Source organism: Electrona antarctica (assembly GCF_951216825.1).
Source record: "Electrona antarctica genome assembly, chromosome: 2".
NCBI classification, from domain to species: Eukaryota; Metazoa; Chordata; class Actinopteri; order Myctophiformes; family Myctophidae; genus Electrona; species Electrona antarctica.
In genome coordinates, this window is record NC_136807.1 from 31,098,213 (window position 1) to 31,114,067 (window position 15,855).

The 15,855-nt window shown below is 42.7% G+C and overlaps 1 protein-coding gene across 2 annotated transcripts in view; it reads right to left on the reverse strand.

The window, feature by feature from the left end:
* Positions 1 to 15,855, reverse strand: part of iqsec1a (IQ motif and Sec7 domain ArfGEF 1a) — a gene marked incomplete at its 5' end in the record, with an annotated part of 216,824 nt that overhangs the window by 122,134 nt on the left and 78,835 nt on the right. The gene's annotated exons all lie outside the window — the stretch shown is intronic.

Here is a 15,855-nt window from a genome sequence, read left to right on the forward strand (position 1 = left end):
ACGGTTTCATATAAGGTTTCTGCCCAACAGCAATGATGACTCACTAATCACTTCTGTCTTCTGTGCTGACAGACACTAACAAGAGATATCAGTCACGAAAAGGGAACAGTTCTTCACTCGTCCCCCCCCAGATTCCTAAAAAACTGCTGCATGGACAGAGAAGTAAACGGGATTGGCAGGAGATATGAGCAGATGATGGCTGGAAGGTGAGAGATAACTGTGTGTAAGAGAAATGCATGATTACAACACATGAAAGAGGCAAAAAGAAAGGGAGGAGGGGAGAAGGAAGAGAGAGAGAGCGAGAGAGAGAGAGAGAGAGAGAGACAGAGACAGAGAGACAGAGAGCGAGCCAGAGAGACAGACAGATGCAAAGCAGAGAAGTGTGCACTATGCATGAGACAGACATGGGCGAGGATAGTGAAAGAGAATTGACAACAAACCTAAATCCCTACAGTGGACTACAGAGTGGGAGAGATAGTGAGGGGATTTATACACACTCAGTACACACGCAATCAAATCCACTGTTGATTTAAAATGGACAAACTTGGCTGACTGTCAAGCTAAATTCCATTGTTCTGATGCAATATCGTTATTGTTCCGATTAGGTTTGGGATCCTTTAGGATTTTAACCATTTCGGTTCCTTAAAGATTTCCTCTTAACGGTCCGATTCCTTAACGGTTCCCTTTAATGATTCCTATATTCAAAAAAACAAATCTATATAATTTTGACCTTCATTATATTTTTTAATAAAAACAACTTCAAACATATCATACGTATTGCACACATTATTGCAGTGGTTTTCAAAGTGAAGTCCAGGGACGCTTTGGTTTACTCAGGGGGGTTCCAAATGGACCCGTACAGGTCTATAACTCTGAGAGTGTACAAATAGAACCAAATGGACCCTTATGGTGGTCCTTTAAATCATAACATTTGAGAACCATTGGTATTGTAGTTGTATAGCAGACATGAAGTCCACACCAGCTCTGATAGTGTGATAACCCGGTTCCTTCTAAACGTGATGGAGCACCTGTCAGGCACCTGTCAGCGGCACCTGTCAGCGGGGAGCGTTGGGCAGGAGGAGTAGGAAGGAGCCTCTGCATATACTCCCGGTGGGGGCTCCTCACTGGCAGCTGAATCAGCAGGATCCAACTCTGTTGGGTGTTGTATCCTGTGTGTGTGCGTGACTGCGTGTGCGTGTGTGTTGTGGGGAATTGATTGGCAGAGCGCCTCAAAAGGGGAGAAAAGGCTTCAAACTGCGAAGCGATGATGATGAGGTACTTTATGCCATCGGGTGATGTGAAACGACGTGGTGAAGATTTCTTTTTAGTCGGGGAGTGTGTGAAAATGAGTGGGACAGATGGGGACTTTATGGGACACAGTAACATTCACTGTTAATTTAATTAGGGTGGCCACAGCTGAGTGGGTAGTGGCTTGAGAGGCCATCTGGGAATCAGAAGGTCAGCGCTGTGCTGTATAAATACTATAGTATGTACTGTTTGCACAAATGTACTGTAGCAAATACCACCAAATCATTAACACTAGGGATTTTACTGTACTTTAGGCGTGCTAAACGATCGATAAGCGATCATTTGATTAAAACAATTGGAGTGTGTCACTGTAGGCGTTGTGAGCTTGTCACGGTTGTGACACCGTTTAAGTACAGTATCAAATAGGGCTTAAGTGGTTAATCAATTTTGTTGATACAGTATATCTGTATCTGTCGGGTGGAGACCTCATGTCCAAAGCTGTTACTTTTCAGGATTCAAAAAAAAAAAGTTTCGAGCTTGTATAATGTGAAACTTTGGATACTCTGGTGCAGGGGTTTTCAACTGATTGTGAACCAGGGACCACCACCCTGACTAAGAATCAACCTGTGGACCACTGTTGTGTTCATTGGCATGGGATATGGGCTAAGATTACTAGTGCTTTCGTAACACTTGCTAGCTATGCAATGCATCCCATGTCTATACATACCACTCAACGGATCGTCCACGGACTACTAGTGGTCCATGGCATAATAGGCATTCAGGTGGTCCCTGGGAAAATGTTTTAAAATATAGATAAAAGTCCATCAAATGTAAGAAATAATTTGAATTAATAGCTAATAAAAAGATTGAAAATCTAAATCATGACTGTTAAGGGCTTGATTTCAGTCATTGCACGATACGTGCAACAAATTATATAAAATTCAGACGATATAAGAAATGCATTGATTATCCGATTAATCGAAAAAGTAGGTGATATACAGGAGTAGAATGATCGCTAAGAAAATAATGGAGAGTAAGTAGACTATACTTGGTCAGAGTATTCTTGGTCACAGTGACTGTTGAAGAAGTCAGCAGAAAAACAGTGAGCCGAGCATTCATCTTCATCACGTTGATGATCGTCTTCCTCCCTCTGTGGAGTCGAGACCCTCTCTAAATTCAAGGACCACCCAGCGCGCTGCCAGACTTAATGAGCTCTTGCGCGGGGAGTAAATCTGATGTACAAGCAGCTGCACACACACACACACACACACACACACACACACACACACACACACACACACACACACACACACACACACACACACACACACACACACACACACACACACACACACACACACACACACACACACACACACACACACACACACACACACACACACACACACACACACACACACACACACACACACACACACGCTGACTCATCTGTCACCAGTAGCATCTTGTTAAGGCTTTCAAATAATTCTCAGAGGAAATAGATATTCTTTGAATGATTCTCAACCATTTTTTAATTTCAAGGACTCCCAGTTAGTTTGAAATGCATCACATCACGGGACGCCCATTTGATACAATTCTCATCTCAGGGACCACGATCTACCTTGTGAATTCCTCAGTTTTCATTTAACTATGAGAGAATACAAATGGAATCATCCAACAATCAACCGCCACCCCAAATATTTAAAATCTGCCTCATTGTGGTTTTATAACAGGTCGTAACAGCCTTTTGTAGCAAACTGACCTGGTTGGGATCTGTACTCAGAAGAGCACCCTTTATTTGTAGTTCCATCTGCAATTGATTATATATATATATAATATATAATATATACATACATATATACACATATAAATACAGTATGTATACAGCTTGGACTCCTCATGCATAGAAGGAAGCATGAGGTCAGTCCGCTGCCCCCCCAGGTTGGCAGAGGAAGTGTAGCGCCCAGGATTACATTAGATAATTGACACTGGGTGAAAAAATGGGTTACAAAAATTGTGGGATAAAACATTTTAGAAAAAAATAAATACAGTATGTGCCATGCGACATGCAACTACTTGCAACCATTATCTGCAATGTTGCAAGGAGTTGCACTGGTGCAATTTACTGTTTTGTTGCAAGGAGTTGCGACTAGTTGCATTGGTGCAGTTTGGGCTTTAAAGGGGAACAAGGTATGTTGCCCTGTTGTAGAAGGCATATTTTACAATCAAAGGGCAAAGCTGATTTTATTAGGGGGGTGAGTGCATTCCTGCACAGTGACATACTCGGTGTTAACTCTGAATGTAAAGGTTACACCTTAGGCTATGCAAAAGGTTGCAGGCAGCTTATCAAAGGTAACATGGAACATGTACATTTACATAGCCTATTGCAGTCATGTGTCTACTACACATAGCAGAGAAAAAAGAAAAACCCTCAAATGGAAAGTCTGCAATGATACATATTTGCCTACTTGTAAGTCAGTCAGACACTTCCGTTGAGATAAACCCTTTATTGCAACGGTATTGCATCGGATGTAGCGGCGCAGCTCTGCTCCTGTGATACTATAGATTAATCATGGGTGTAGTTTGAACTTGACCCTCAGGGGGGGGGGGGGGGGGGGGAATCAGGACGGAATCGCTTCCCTTTTTTACCTTTTTATTATTTTTTACAATGCCCTAACCCCTAAAAATGAGTTATTTAGGTAGTACAGCAACACACACACACACACACACACACACACACACACACACACACACACACACACACACACACACACACACACACACACACACACACACACACACACACACACACACACACACACACACACACACACACACACACACACACACACACACACACGATTAATCTGTGCAAGCATGACATAAGACAATGAGATCACAAAACATGCCCGAAGCAGAGCCTAAAGATACAGTTATTACACAAACCTGAAAATAACATCTGACCGCTTTATGGGGCATAATAACTTAAAGATCCACAGATATTAAACATGATGCAATCCACGAGAATCCACACAATTAACATGACATATAGTGAAGACCTAAATGGTACTACAGCAGGAGGTTGGGGAAGTGGATGGAGTTATCCGTTTTCTCCTGCAGTGGAGGTGCCGGTGAGCTCAGCTGAGCGTGTAGAGAAGCAGAGTGAGGGGGCATTCTGCTTCAAAGGACCACCTAGATGGAACCATTAGGATTTAGGGTGTATGTGTTACTGTAGATCAGTGCTTCTTGCATCGTAATGAGATTGGATGGTGCGTGACCGTGGGATCCAACTTGACTACCGTGCCTGTCTGGACTATTGTGACGCTTGATGTTTTTAAACTCTCATAGAATTACTTTAACTCTTCAAGCCTAGATCAGACCATAATATTCTTGACGTTTTAAGACAAAATCATACGACTGTGTCGCTTGCCAAGAACAGCCGATCTACAAGCTCACAATGCGCCACGGTCCACGGATGTGTTCTGAGATTGTAGCTCAGCTATTTCTGTCACGAGTGACACTGTCGTACGCTGAGAGAAACATGGCAGCGATCTGACTACAATAACTATACCTTAAGCACCTGCAAAAACCGCAGAGTAAGGCACAGGGTATAAAATACTATAAAATATCCCTCTAAGCTACATTGTGAACCGATGAAAACTGATGACTTAATTGCGATCAATCGTGCGATTAAATAGATAAATCATGTGATTAATCACAATTAAAACATTTAATCGTTGGACAGCACTGATGATGTCCTAACCGCTAAAAATGAGTTATTTAGGTGGTACAGCAGCAGCAGCAGCAGCAGCAGCAGCACACACACACACACACACACACACACACACACACACACACACACACACACACACACACACACACACACACACACACACACACACACACACACACACACACACACACACACACACACACACACACACACACACACACACACACACACACACACACACACACACACACACACCACACACACAGTCATTGATCTCACTGATGATGTTTTAGAACAGTTACTTGTCAACTCAAATGTCATGATCGTGAGAGCCATTGACTGCCCTTTTCCTCCCAGACAATTACTACACATGTACGAGCCAGCCAAAGCCAAGACAAAGCTAGCCAAAGCAAATCTTGGGAGACGCTAGTAATATCCTGTCACCACCTCTCTCAAATACACACCCACCAGCCTACAATATGTGATGAACAAAGTCAAGGACACTGACACTGTGACACATACTGTCGCTCAGGTCGCTTTGCACTTTGCAGCCTCTGCAGCTCATAGTTATATTTACATTACATGCTGATAAGCAGAAGTACTCGCATGTTTTACTTAGAACAACCCTAGAACACTGACGTTGAAAATTGTCAAACCATCACTAACGGTGGGTATATTTTACCCGATATAATACATTCCATAAAAAAATATTTCTCATCAAAATTATATTAGAGTACAACAATGCATGGTGAATTGAGGTACTCTTCTCCTGGTCGCGTCACGTCAAGTTTCGAGCTTGTGGATCTGCTATGTGTTTGTGTGACGCTGTACTATGATCAAGTAGGGCATTCATTTACATAAATAAAATAATACAACACAAAAAGTTAAAATATGTATTTCTGCCCGACAGCGACAATAGCACAGTTTTATTTCATCTTGACATGAGTGGAAGAAACTAGGCATGTCGTGCCTGGTTCAAATCCCAGGTAGGGTAGTTACGGATTGAAGCTTTTTAAATTACCGCTGGTCTGGTCCTAACAGTGCATCACAGAAAACATTTCTCTTCTCGGTGCAGAGGCCCAGACTCCTTTAGGGGCAGACTATCCGTTTGTCTGCTCCTTGTCTGATAATTAGGCTATAACTCTGAACTGCTTTGGTGGTGCACAGTGAGCACCATTAATATCGGTAAGACCCATGAGCATGCAGATATGTACTGTACCGCCGACATCAATTACGCTGCTTTATGTTCAACTTCTACATAATGCCTTCTAAACCAGTACTTCTCAAACTCTTTCGTGCCAAGGACAATATATGCTGCGGACCGCGCATTCTGAAAATGTTTTGTGCCACTGACCTCAAGAAGAGAAGGTTCCTGTTCATTTTGACTCCATAATACGATTTACCCGCATTTTAATCAAATATTCCACGCTGCCGATATTGTTTTATTACCTTTAGATCATACGCTGAAGTAGAAGATAGGTTCCCCCGTGTGTTGACTTCCATCACACCACCCGCCATCTTGCTACGGCAATATGGCGGGTGGTGCAAGGCGGTTGTAGTCAGACAAAACCCCCGTTCACTTGCATTGGACTCAATTTCCCAGAAGCCCTAGAAGCCCCGCGGCAAAGACGGACTTTCTTTGTAATTATTAAAATACGGCGATTTAGACCCATAAAACAAATAGCGGGGATGTCGTATTAAGCAGGGCTTATCGTTTGATCAATCAATTTAAAGCAATCAAGGTGTTAAAAGAAATGCTAAATTATTCAATTTCAAGATTTTCAAAAATGCAAGATAGTAAATGTACAATTGCATACATGGTATTTGTGAATAGCCACTAAAATCTAAAATGACACAAATTCCTGGTTTTAATGGGTTAAAGATCTACCATTAGCAGCAGAATCACTATGACTATAGTGATAAGACAATCAGATCCATTATAAAGCACACAACACTGTAACAAAGTTACATAGTATGTTTTTAAGCATCCATTTGGTTTGGGTACAATTGTACAAATGTATAAATTAATAACACTGGGGAGTTTTACTGTGTACATAACAATGGGAACAGTCACAGAAACACAGCCAAATCAGACACACACAAGCCTCTCTCTTGTAGAGCAATAAAGTCGCTAAGGCGTGTTTTCTGCTTGCATTTTATTGCTCTGTAAAAGTGAGAGAGGATGACGATAATGTATAAGCCCAGGTGGAGAAGCAGCATGCCCGAGAGAGTTTGACAGAGCGAGACAGAGATGCACAGACAATGGAAGAAGAGAGAGAGAGAGAGAGAGAGAGAGAGAGAGAGAGAGAGAGAGAGAGAGAGAGAGAGAGAGAGAGAGAGAGAGACAGACAAAGACAGAGAGAGAAAGAGAGAGAGAGAGAAAGAGAGAGAGAGAGAGAGAGAGAGAGAGAGAGAGAGAGACAGACAGAGAGAGACAGAGAGACAGAGAGAGAGAGAGAGAGAGAGACAGACAGAGAGAGACAGAGAGACAGAGAGAGAGAGTAAGCGGGTAAAGAAACAGATAAAAAGATAGATGAACTGCAGTAACAGTTACTCCCTTCGGGTGTGTTTGTGCTGCTGGCATATCTAGCAGCTGCTCAGTGCTCTGTGTACAGGTCTTCCAGTTGATTGGACGTCCTCGCAGACACATCAAACTCAAATTGCACTTACACGTCGCTGTCGGGGCAGAGAACGTGTATCTCCATATTTCAAATGCCCGTAAATGCCCCATGAAAGTAAAAGTGGCTAAGTTTGTATAGGGTTTAACTTTCGGGCCGCTGTGTTGCCCTCACACCTATACGCCGTGCTGCTGATACAACCAATAATATCTGAGTCAGTGTCGGCGCTTTGCTAGAGTACCCGTCCGTCTGTGTCCCTTTTGTGCCCATATATGGAGATCTCTGTATCCGTTAGTCCATGTCCCTTTTATGCCCATGTATGGAGATCCCAGATGTCATTATATTGGCATACTGTAGTGCCCATATATGGAGCTGTTTGATTTGTTTGCAGCTGATGCCATGACTACCCATTGAGGTTAGACGACACTGTTAGACAAACAGTTAGTTTGGGACATACAAGGTTTCCACCCGACACAGCAACGAGAAGCACCTTGACATTCGTTCAGCTTTCATCACAGCAGCACTGTCTGCTCCACTATCGAGTGTCTCACCTGGAGGCTCTGATGTGGAATTGATATGTCAGGAGCATAGCGTTGCTGTCGCGTTGACAAACCTTGTATGTCCAAAACACTGTTCCGTTTTTTATTATCATTTGAAAAACTATTTTAACCCATTTTGGGCGGGAACCCCTTTTGGTGTTAGCATTATGTTATGCTTTAGCTATTGAAAAATAGCAGATCTACAAGCTCATAGCGCGCCACCGAGTGGCGCGCTACGAGCTTGTAGGTCTGCTATTTTTTTTACTGTACGAAAAAACGTAAAAAGTTCAAACGAGGAGATATGAGGATTCTGCTAAAGATAAACAAGGCTGACGTGCGTGACCTCCGGCAACAACCGGCCTTTCAACTTCCAAAGCACCTCGTTAACCCGTTTCTTCCCGGTCTGCTGCAATTATTGAAAGTTCTAAAGAATGACATCACCCGCCATGATACTTTTATACACACTGACCGGATTAAAGTGGTTTGAATCAAAGACATCACCACAAAACCACATTTTTATTTTTATTACTACTACTAGGGCAGTTAAGCAAGGTTAAGGTTAAATAGTTTTGGATTTTTTATTATAGGTTAGTTTTTTATTTGCAAGTCCTTTTCCAAAATAGCGATAGACAATATTTTGTTATATGCTACACTTTAAGTATAAATTAAAAAAGAATTGTGTACTCCAGGACCACCAGTCAGTCATTTTCTATGGAGGACCATCTTATTCGGAAATACGTTTAACTCCGAGAGGCAGGAAGCGAATATTCGCTATGTAACAGGTGCGACTCACTAATTCTCGTGCTAGTTGTGTGGGCTCCCCCACGCCCACCGGCTTCCCCGCTCCTCTGGCCGTGACCACGCGCCAGACTGTATCAAATATGAATGACTGACTATGTAAACGATACAGACACCTCCCCAACAATATGAATGACTGACTATGTAAACGATACAGACACCTCCCCAACAATATGAATGACTGACTATGTAAACGATACAGACACCTCCCCAACAATATGAATGACTGACTATGTATACGATACAGAGACCTCCCCAACAGTATGCATGACTGACTAAACGATACAGAGACACCTCCCCAACAATATGAATGACTGACTATGTATACGATACAGAGACCTCCCCAACAGTATGAATGACTGACTATGTATACGATACAGACACCTCCCCAACAATATGAATGACTGACTATGTATACGATACAGAGACCTCCCCAACAGTATGCATGACTGACTAAACGATACAGAGACACCTCCCCAACAATATGAATGACTGACTAAACGATACAGAGACACCTCCCCAACAATATGAATGACTGACTATGTAAACGATACAGAGACACCTCCCAACAATATGAATGACTGACTATGTATACGATACAGAGACCTCCCCAACAATATGAATGACTGACTATGTAAACAATACAGAGACACCTCCCCAACAATATGAATGACTAACTATGTAAACGATACAGACACCTCCCCAACAATATGAATGACTGACTATGTAAAGTAAACAATACAGAGACACCTCCCCAACAATATGAATGACTGACTACGTAAACAATACAGACACCTCCCCAACAATATGAATGACTAACTATGTAAACGATACAGACACCTCCCCAACAATATGAATGACTGACTATGTAAACGATACAGACACCTCCCCAACAATATAAATTACTAACTATGTATACGATACAGACACCTCCCCAACAATATGAATGACTAACTATGTAAACGATACAGACACCTCCCCAACAATATGAATGACTGACTATGTATACGATACAGACACCTCCCCAACAATATGAATGACTGACTATGTAAACGATACAGAGACACCTCCCCAACAATATGAATGACTGACTATGTATACGATACAGAGACCTCCCCAACAATATGAATGACTGACTATGTAAACAATACAGAGACACCTCCCCAACAATATGAATGACTGACTATGTAAACGATACAGAGATACACCTCCCCAACAATATCGCCGAGACAGTTTGTTCATTTTTGGACCACAATTCTTGATGACCCCATGTTATTCTCCATAGAGAAAAACTACTGTGAACCAGGGGATGAGCGAGTGACATCAGGACTTCAGCGCTCTATAATAAATACTAATAGTTTAACGCTTTACAAACACATCAACCAGCACTGGACCTATATCTATATTATTTAGCAATTGTTGTGTCGCTTCAGCATTGCCTGCCATGCTGCAGATTCACTTTCTTCTCTCTAAATGGTAAATGGTAAATGGTGCATTTATATAGCGCCTTTATCCAAGGCGCTTTACATAGATTGTGCATTACATTCACCCATTCACACACACATTCATACACTGATGGCAGCGGAAACCATGCAAGGTACCAACCAGCACATCAGGAGCAATTAGGGGTTCAGTGTCTTGCTCAAGGACACTTCGACACTAACTCTGGGGGAGCCCGGGTTCGAACTGGCGACCTTGTGGTTACCATCCGGAAACTCTACCCCTGAGCCACCACCGCCCCCATCGCGCTGTCATCCTGTCGAGAACGGGGAGGCGGGTGGGCGCGGGGGACCGCATGGCAACTGGCACGAGAATTTGTGAGTCACGTAACAGGTCCCGCGAATGTTATTTAATTCACCCAAAACATACATTTTGATCATATCGTTTAGAGAAAAGAGGCGCAAATCAATCAAGCTTGTTTTACCCAAAAACTGCATTCCCATAGACAGCGTAAGCCAGCAGAGTTTTCATTTCCGTTTTTTTTGTATTGCACCCGAACCGGAGTGTTATGAGTGGGTAGAGAACACAGTTGTAATCAATTTATATTAAAATAGGCGTCAAAAGGCGATCTCTGCGCAGAGGATATTTGGACCAGGAGGTGTCAAAAGGCGATCTCGGCGGTAAAAGACTTAAAGGGGAATTCCACTCATTTTCAACATTTCACTATGTCATTACCCTAGAGCTGTTGTGTTAAAAAATCATTAACATGGTGAAGTACATCTTAATGACATCATCAAGATGTACTTCACCATGTTAATGATTTTTTTCAGACCTCCAGTTCTAGGCAACCTACTAGGGACATTTTTTTACAACAGCTATAAGGTATAATATGACATAGCAAAATGTTGAAAATGAGTGGTATTCCCCTTTAACAGTTATGGAGAGACAAGGTTTCTGCCCAACAGCAGCCAATATATACAGCTTAGTCAGCACCGCAGCGCTGGTCGTACAGACGGACGGACAGGCGGACATAATCATCCTTAGGGTCCCTTCACTAGCAGGGCTGAAAAACCGAATCGACTAATTGTTAACGATACATTATTTATGACAGCAAGAGTAACCTCAAAGGACAGCAATAACTCAGAAAAGTTATATATGAGCTGGTTCACGGTTACACATTGCACTGTAATTCTGTCAATGGGCTTACGCAAATCATCTCTAGAACAAATGTCATGACACAGCATACTGGAAGACATGACACAGCAACTCACAAATGGCATATTAATATGCTCTTTCCTCCCTCCCGCTCTAATATGCCCCCCCCCCCCCCCCCCCCCCCCCCCCCCCCCCCCCCACACACACACACACACCACCTCCCCCCCCCCCCCCACTGGGTGCTAGCCCTACACAACAGTGGCGTGTCAGAGGAGAATTATTACCCATACGATGTGGATAGTTGCACTTTCCTCTGATATTATGTGCAGGAGAAACCAAACAGAAGCTCCAGTAAAGTCTCATAAAATCAGTGTTTGTCTCCCCGTCTAACTCATCTACCATCCATTCCAAGGAACACAATGAAAATTCAGAGTATGCAGGATTATGATCGAAAGAGACAGAGAGAGAGAGACAGACAGACAGCAAAGCATTCACCACTGTGTGTGTGTGTGTGTGTGTGTGTGTGTGTGTGTGTGTGTGTGTGTGTGTGTGTGTGTGTGTGTGTGTGTGTGTGTGTGTGTGTGTGCACGCGTGCACATATTCTCGGGGCAATGCATTCAAAATGTGTTCCATACAATCAGAAGTTGCCTTCTTCTAAGCAGCACAATGCAGACTTTGCCAAAAGCAACATACTGTAATGAGGATAAGGGCAAAATGCAAACTTAACAATATCCATAATTTGAAGTGTTCCTTTTATACAAAATAATTTGCAATTCAAATAAGCATAGTAAAAGATTTTGGAGAGAGCAAAAAAAAAGAGGAAAAAAAAACACCCGAGAGGCAATTGAATTTTTTTTGCAGTCGACTGAAAATAAACACGTAATTGTCTCAACTTTGTCAGATTTGTCGAGGGTATGCCGAAGTGCGGTGTTGTCGGCTGATTGGTAATTAGGGTTGATTATTATGATAATGCATCCGAGATGACTGAGCATAAACAACAACACCCTGCGGTCGCAGAGCAGCACAGGAAAACAATATTAGCCTTCAATCAATCCCCCCGTGGCTCCCAGTGGAACCATCCATCCAGCCCATTAGCTCCTACATGTGCTGGAGAATCCAATCCTCACTGGGGGAGACCACTGAACGCCATTCCGCTCCGACTGAAATGTTACCCAGACAAACCTTACGGAAACATCCGAGGCAAGCACGGCTATTTCTTTTAACCACATGAACCGAATTCTGAGGTGAAACACACAGTGGAAATAGCTGATCTATACAAGCTCACATGGGTGAGGTTGCACTGTATGTAGATCAACAGTTTTCAGCAGATTTGGAGTAGAAAAAGGTAGCTAGTATTGAGCCCTGAGCAGTCAACTAAATATATATACTCTAGAGTGCAGAAGTCCTGTCGTCACTCCCTCTACCCTAGGGTCACAGATTTTATTTTCCCCATAGAAATTCCGCATAGATAAATCTTAAGATTGTGTCAAAAATAAACAAATCACCCCAGTGACAGGTATATGTGTTGTTCATGATATTGTTACATTTGACGTCTGTGTTTGGAGAAAAAGTTGATGCTTCATATCCGTAATGAGTAAAATGTCTGTGTTTATTTTTAGAACACACTTCTTATATGACACATTCTAAGAATTTCTATGGGGAAAATAATCTGTGAGCCAGGGGCATAGCGCCCTCTAGCAGCAGTAATGTCAGACTTCGGTGCACTAAAAGGCTTACGATTTAAGTGGTTAATTGTGGTACAGTATGTTCCCTGTTTGAAGCTGACTATATTTATTTTTGTGGTGAAGATAATATGCTTATAGCCGGATTTGTACTTAGTAGTAAGAAAGTGTCCCGCATCGTACAACAGTAGAGTAGCCTACAGCTCCAGCACAATGGCAGCTTCATCTCAACAGGGCGCCAGCACTGCGTTCCGTAACTTTTTCTTTATATTGTTTTAATGCCGTGATTAAACAATCGTTTTCAAGATCTCTCTGCCGTGCTTTCACTAACCTTTGAAGAGCCACTGCGCCGAGTTGCTTGTCCTGAAAATCCACTTTAAAACAGTGTAATCGCTTGTCGTAGTGTTCAACAGAGCGGAGAAGGAACGCGCGCGATGCCAGTCATCAAAACACTCTGTCCTGTGGAAAGCCTGTATTACTTAAAACGTATTCAAAACACGGATTAAACAGTGAAAACATAACTTGTGTAACTCGCGAACGGGAGGGAAAGTGTTCTACAGTCAATGAACACATGTAACTCGTGCTCAGGAGTCAAAGTGTTAACTACCTGAGTCTGAGAGATTTGAACCAGGGTCCCGTCCCCTAGCACTAGTGCCAAAATTTCTACTGTGCTGAGCAAGTACAGAAAAGGTGTTAATTAGGCAGCAATGTTGTTTTTGGCAGCTAATTTCTATTTTAGAGTCACTACTCTTGAATAGCTACAAGCTCACAACACGTCGCAGTGCGACGCGTTGTGAGCTTGTAGATCTTGACCACTAGTCCCTTCATAACATTTTAGTCTACTTTTTATTTGTTGACAAAATCAATAGTATATTTAGTCTTAGTTTTAGTCATCATGGCTTAGTTTTTATGTAGTTTTCGTCAGTGAAAAATGGTAGTCGACGAATACCAGGCAGAGGATATATTGCGCTTTGAGCTTCACGCAATACCACTCGTCGAGCAGTGGTCGAGCAGTGGTCGGTCCTACCCGACCACAAGGTCTTAAATATCTCATAGAACAAATACACAACGAGGGGTCCGAGGAGGTGGTCACTGGTTCCTCCAAAATGACCGATAGCTGGGAAACAAATGGACCCTTACAAATGGTCTAATAGGTCTATAACTCTGGGAGTATACAAATGGACCCTTACAAATGGTCTGTAACTCTGGGGGTATACAAATGGACCCTTACAAATGGTCTGTAACTCTGGGAGTATACAAATGGACCCTTACAAATGGTCTGTAACTCTGGGAGTATACAAATGGAACACTCAAGAGTTATGGGGATCAGTCTGTGGCTTAAAGGAGCATCCAGTGATTTGGGTGATTTGGAAAAAACCCCGGTCCACCCCGGTAACAAGATGTGCACATGTACGCACTACAGTGGGGGGACATGCGACAGGCCAACAGCACACACACCAAGGCCCGCCCCCGCTCGATCATGATTGGCGGAAGGCCCCTCTCTATCCTGATTGGATGAAGGCTGGGCCACCTAGCCAAAAACGAAACCTACGGTTTTTTGACCCCCAGGGGTTAACTAGGGACAGGGAGGAACTCCTTATATGGTTAGCACACTCTATAGTAGGGAGGATTATCACAACCAAACAAAAAAATAAGTGATATTTGAATTAAGTGAAATCACTGAATATACCTTTAATTCACAACCCGCCAAGGATGTGTTTTCTGTGTTTTTCATGAAAGCCCAGTGTGCCAAGGATATATTTTTGAATTTTCTATTAATTCAGAAAGAAATCGCTCTATACTACCGGCCAACTTCGATGTTCACGGCTCATAAGAAAAGCGTCGCTGGTCGCGATTACAGAATTCACACCAAAAATAGTTCGCTAATTTCCGGTTCAAGACCCAAGGTATTTTCCCCCTTGAATAAGGCACAGGTCCTGACAGTACAATAACATTATGGCAGTGACTGGACAGACTGGTATTAATTCTGGTAGTCAATATTGCCAACTTTTTATTTCTTTGAAATTAAAACATTTGAGAATCAGTGATGGACCCCTAACACACAGATGGATAACATAACTTTTATATTCACAAAACAAAAGTTATGATTTGCAGATGTAATAATAAGCTCCAGGTACATTGTGGGCCGTGGATGTTCATCACTGAGCACCAGAAAAACAACAACAAGTCACAAATGAACTCCTGGGCAATAAAACCTCAGAGCGATACGACGAAGAGAGAGAGAGAGAGAGAGAGAGAGAGAGAGAGAGAGAGAGAGAGAGAGAGAGAGAGAGAGAGAGAGAGAGAGAAAGAGAAAGAGAAAGAGAAAGAGAGAGAGAGAGAGAGAGACACACACACACACACACACACACACACACACACACACACACACACACACACACACACACACACACACACACACACACACACACACACACACACACACACACACACACACACACACACACACACACACACACACACACACACACACACACACACACACACACACACACACACACACACACACACACACACACACGATATTGCTGTGCAGTCCAGCTGTCCAACAAGTCAAGTGTTTTAGAAAAATCAAAGCAAGTGCAAGACAAGATCAAACACCATTGTCCTGCCATGGGACA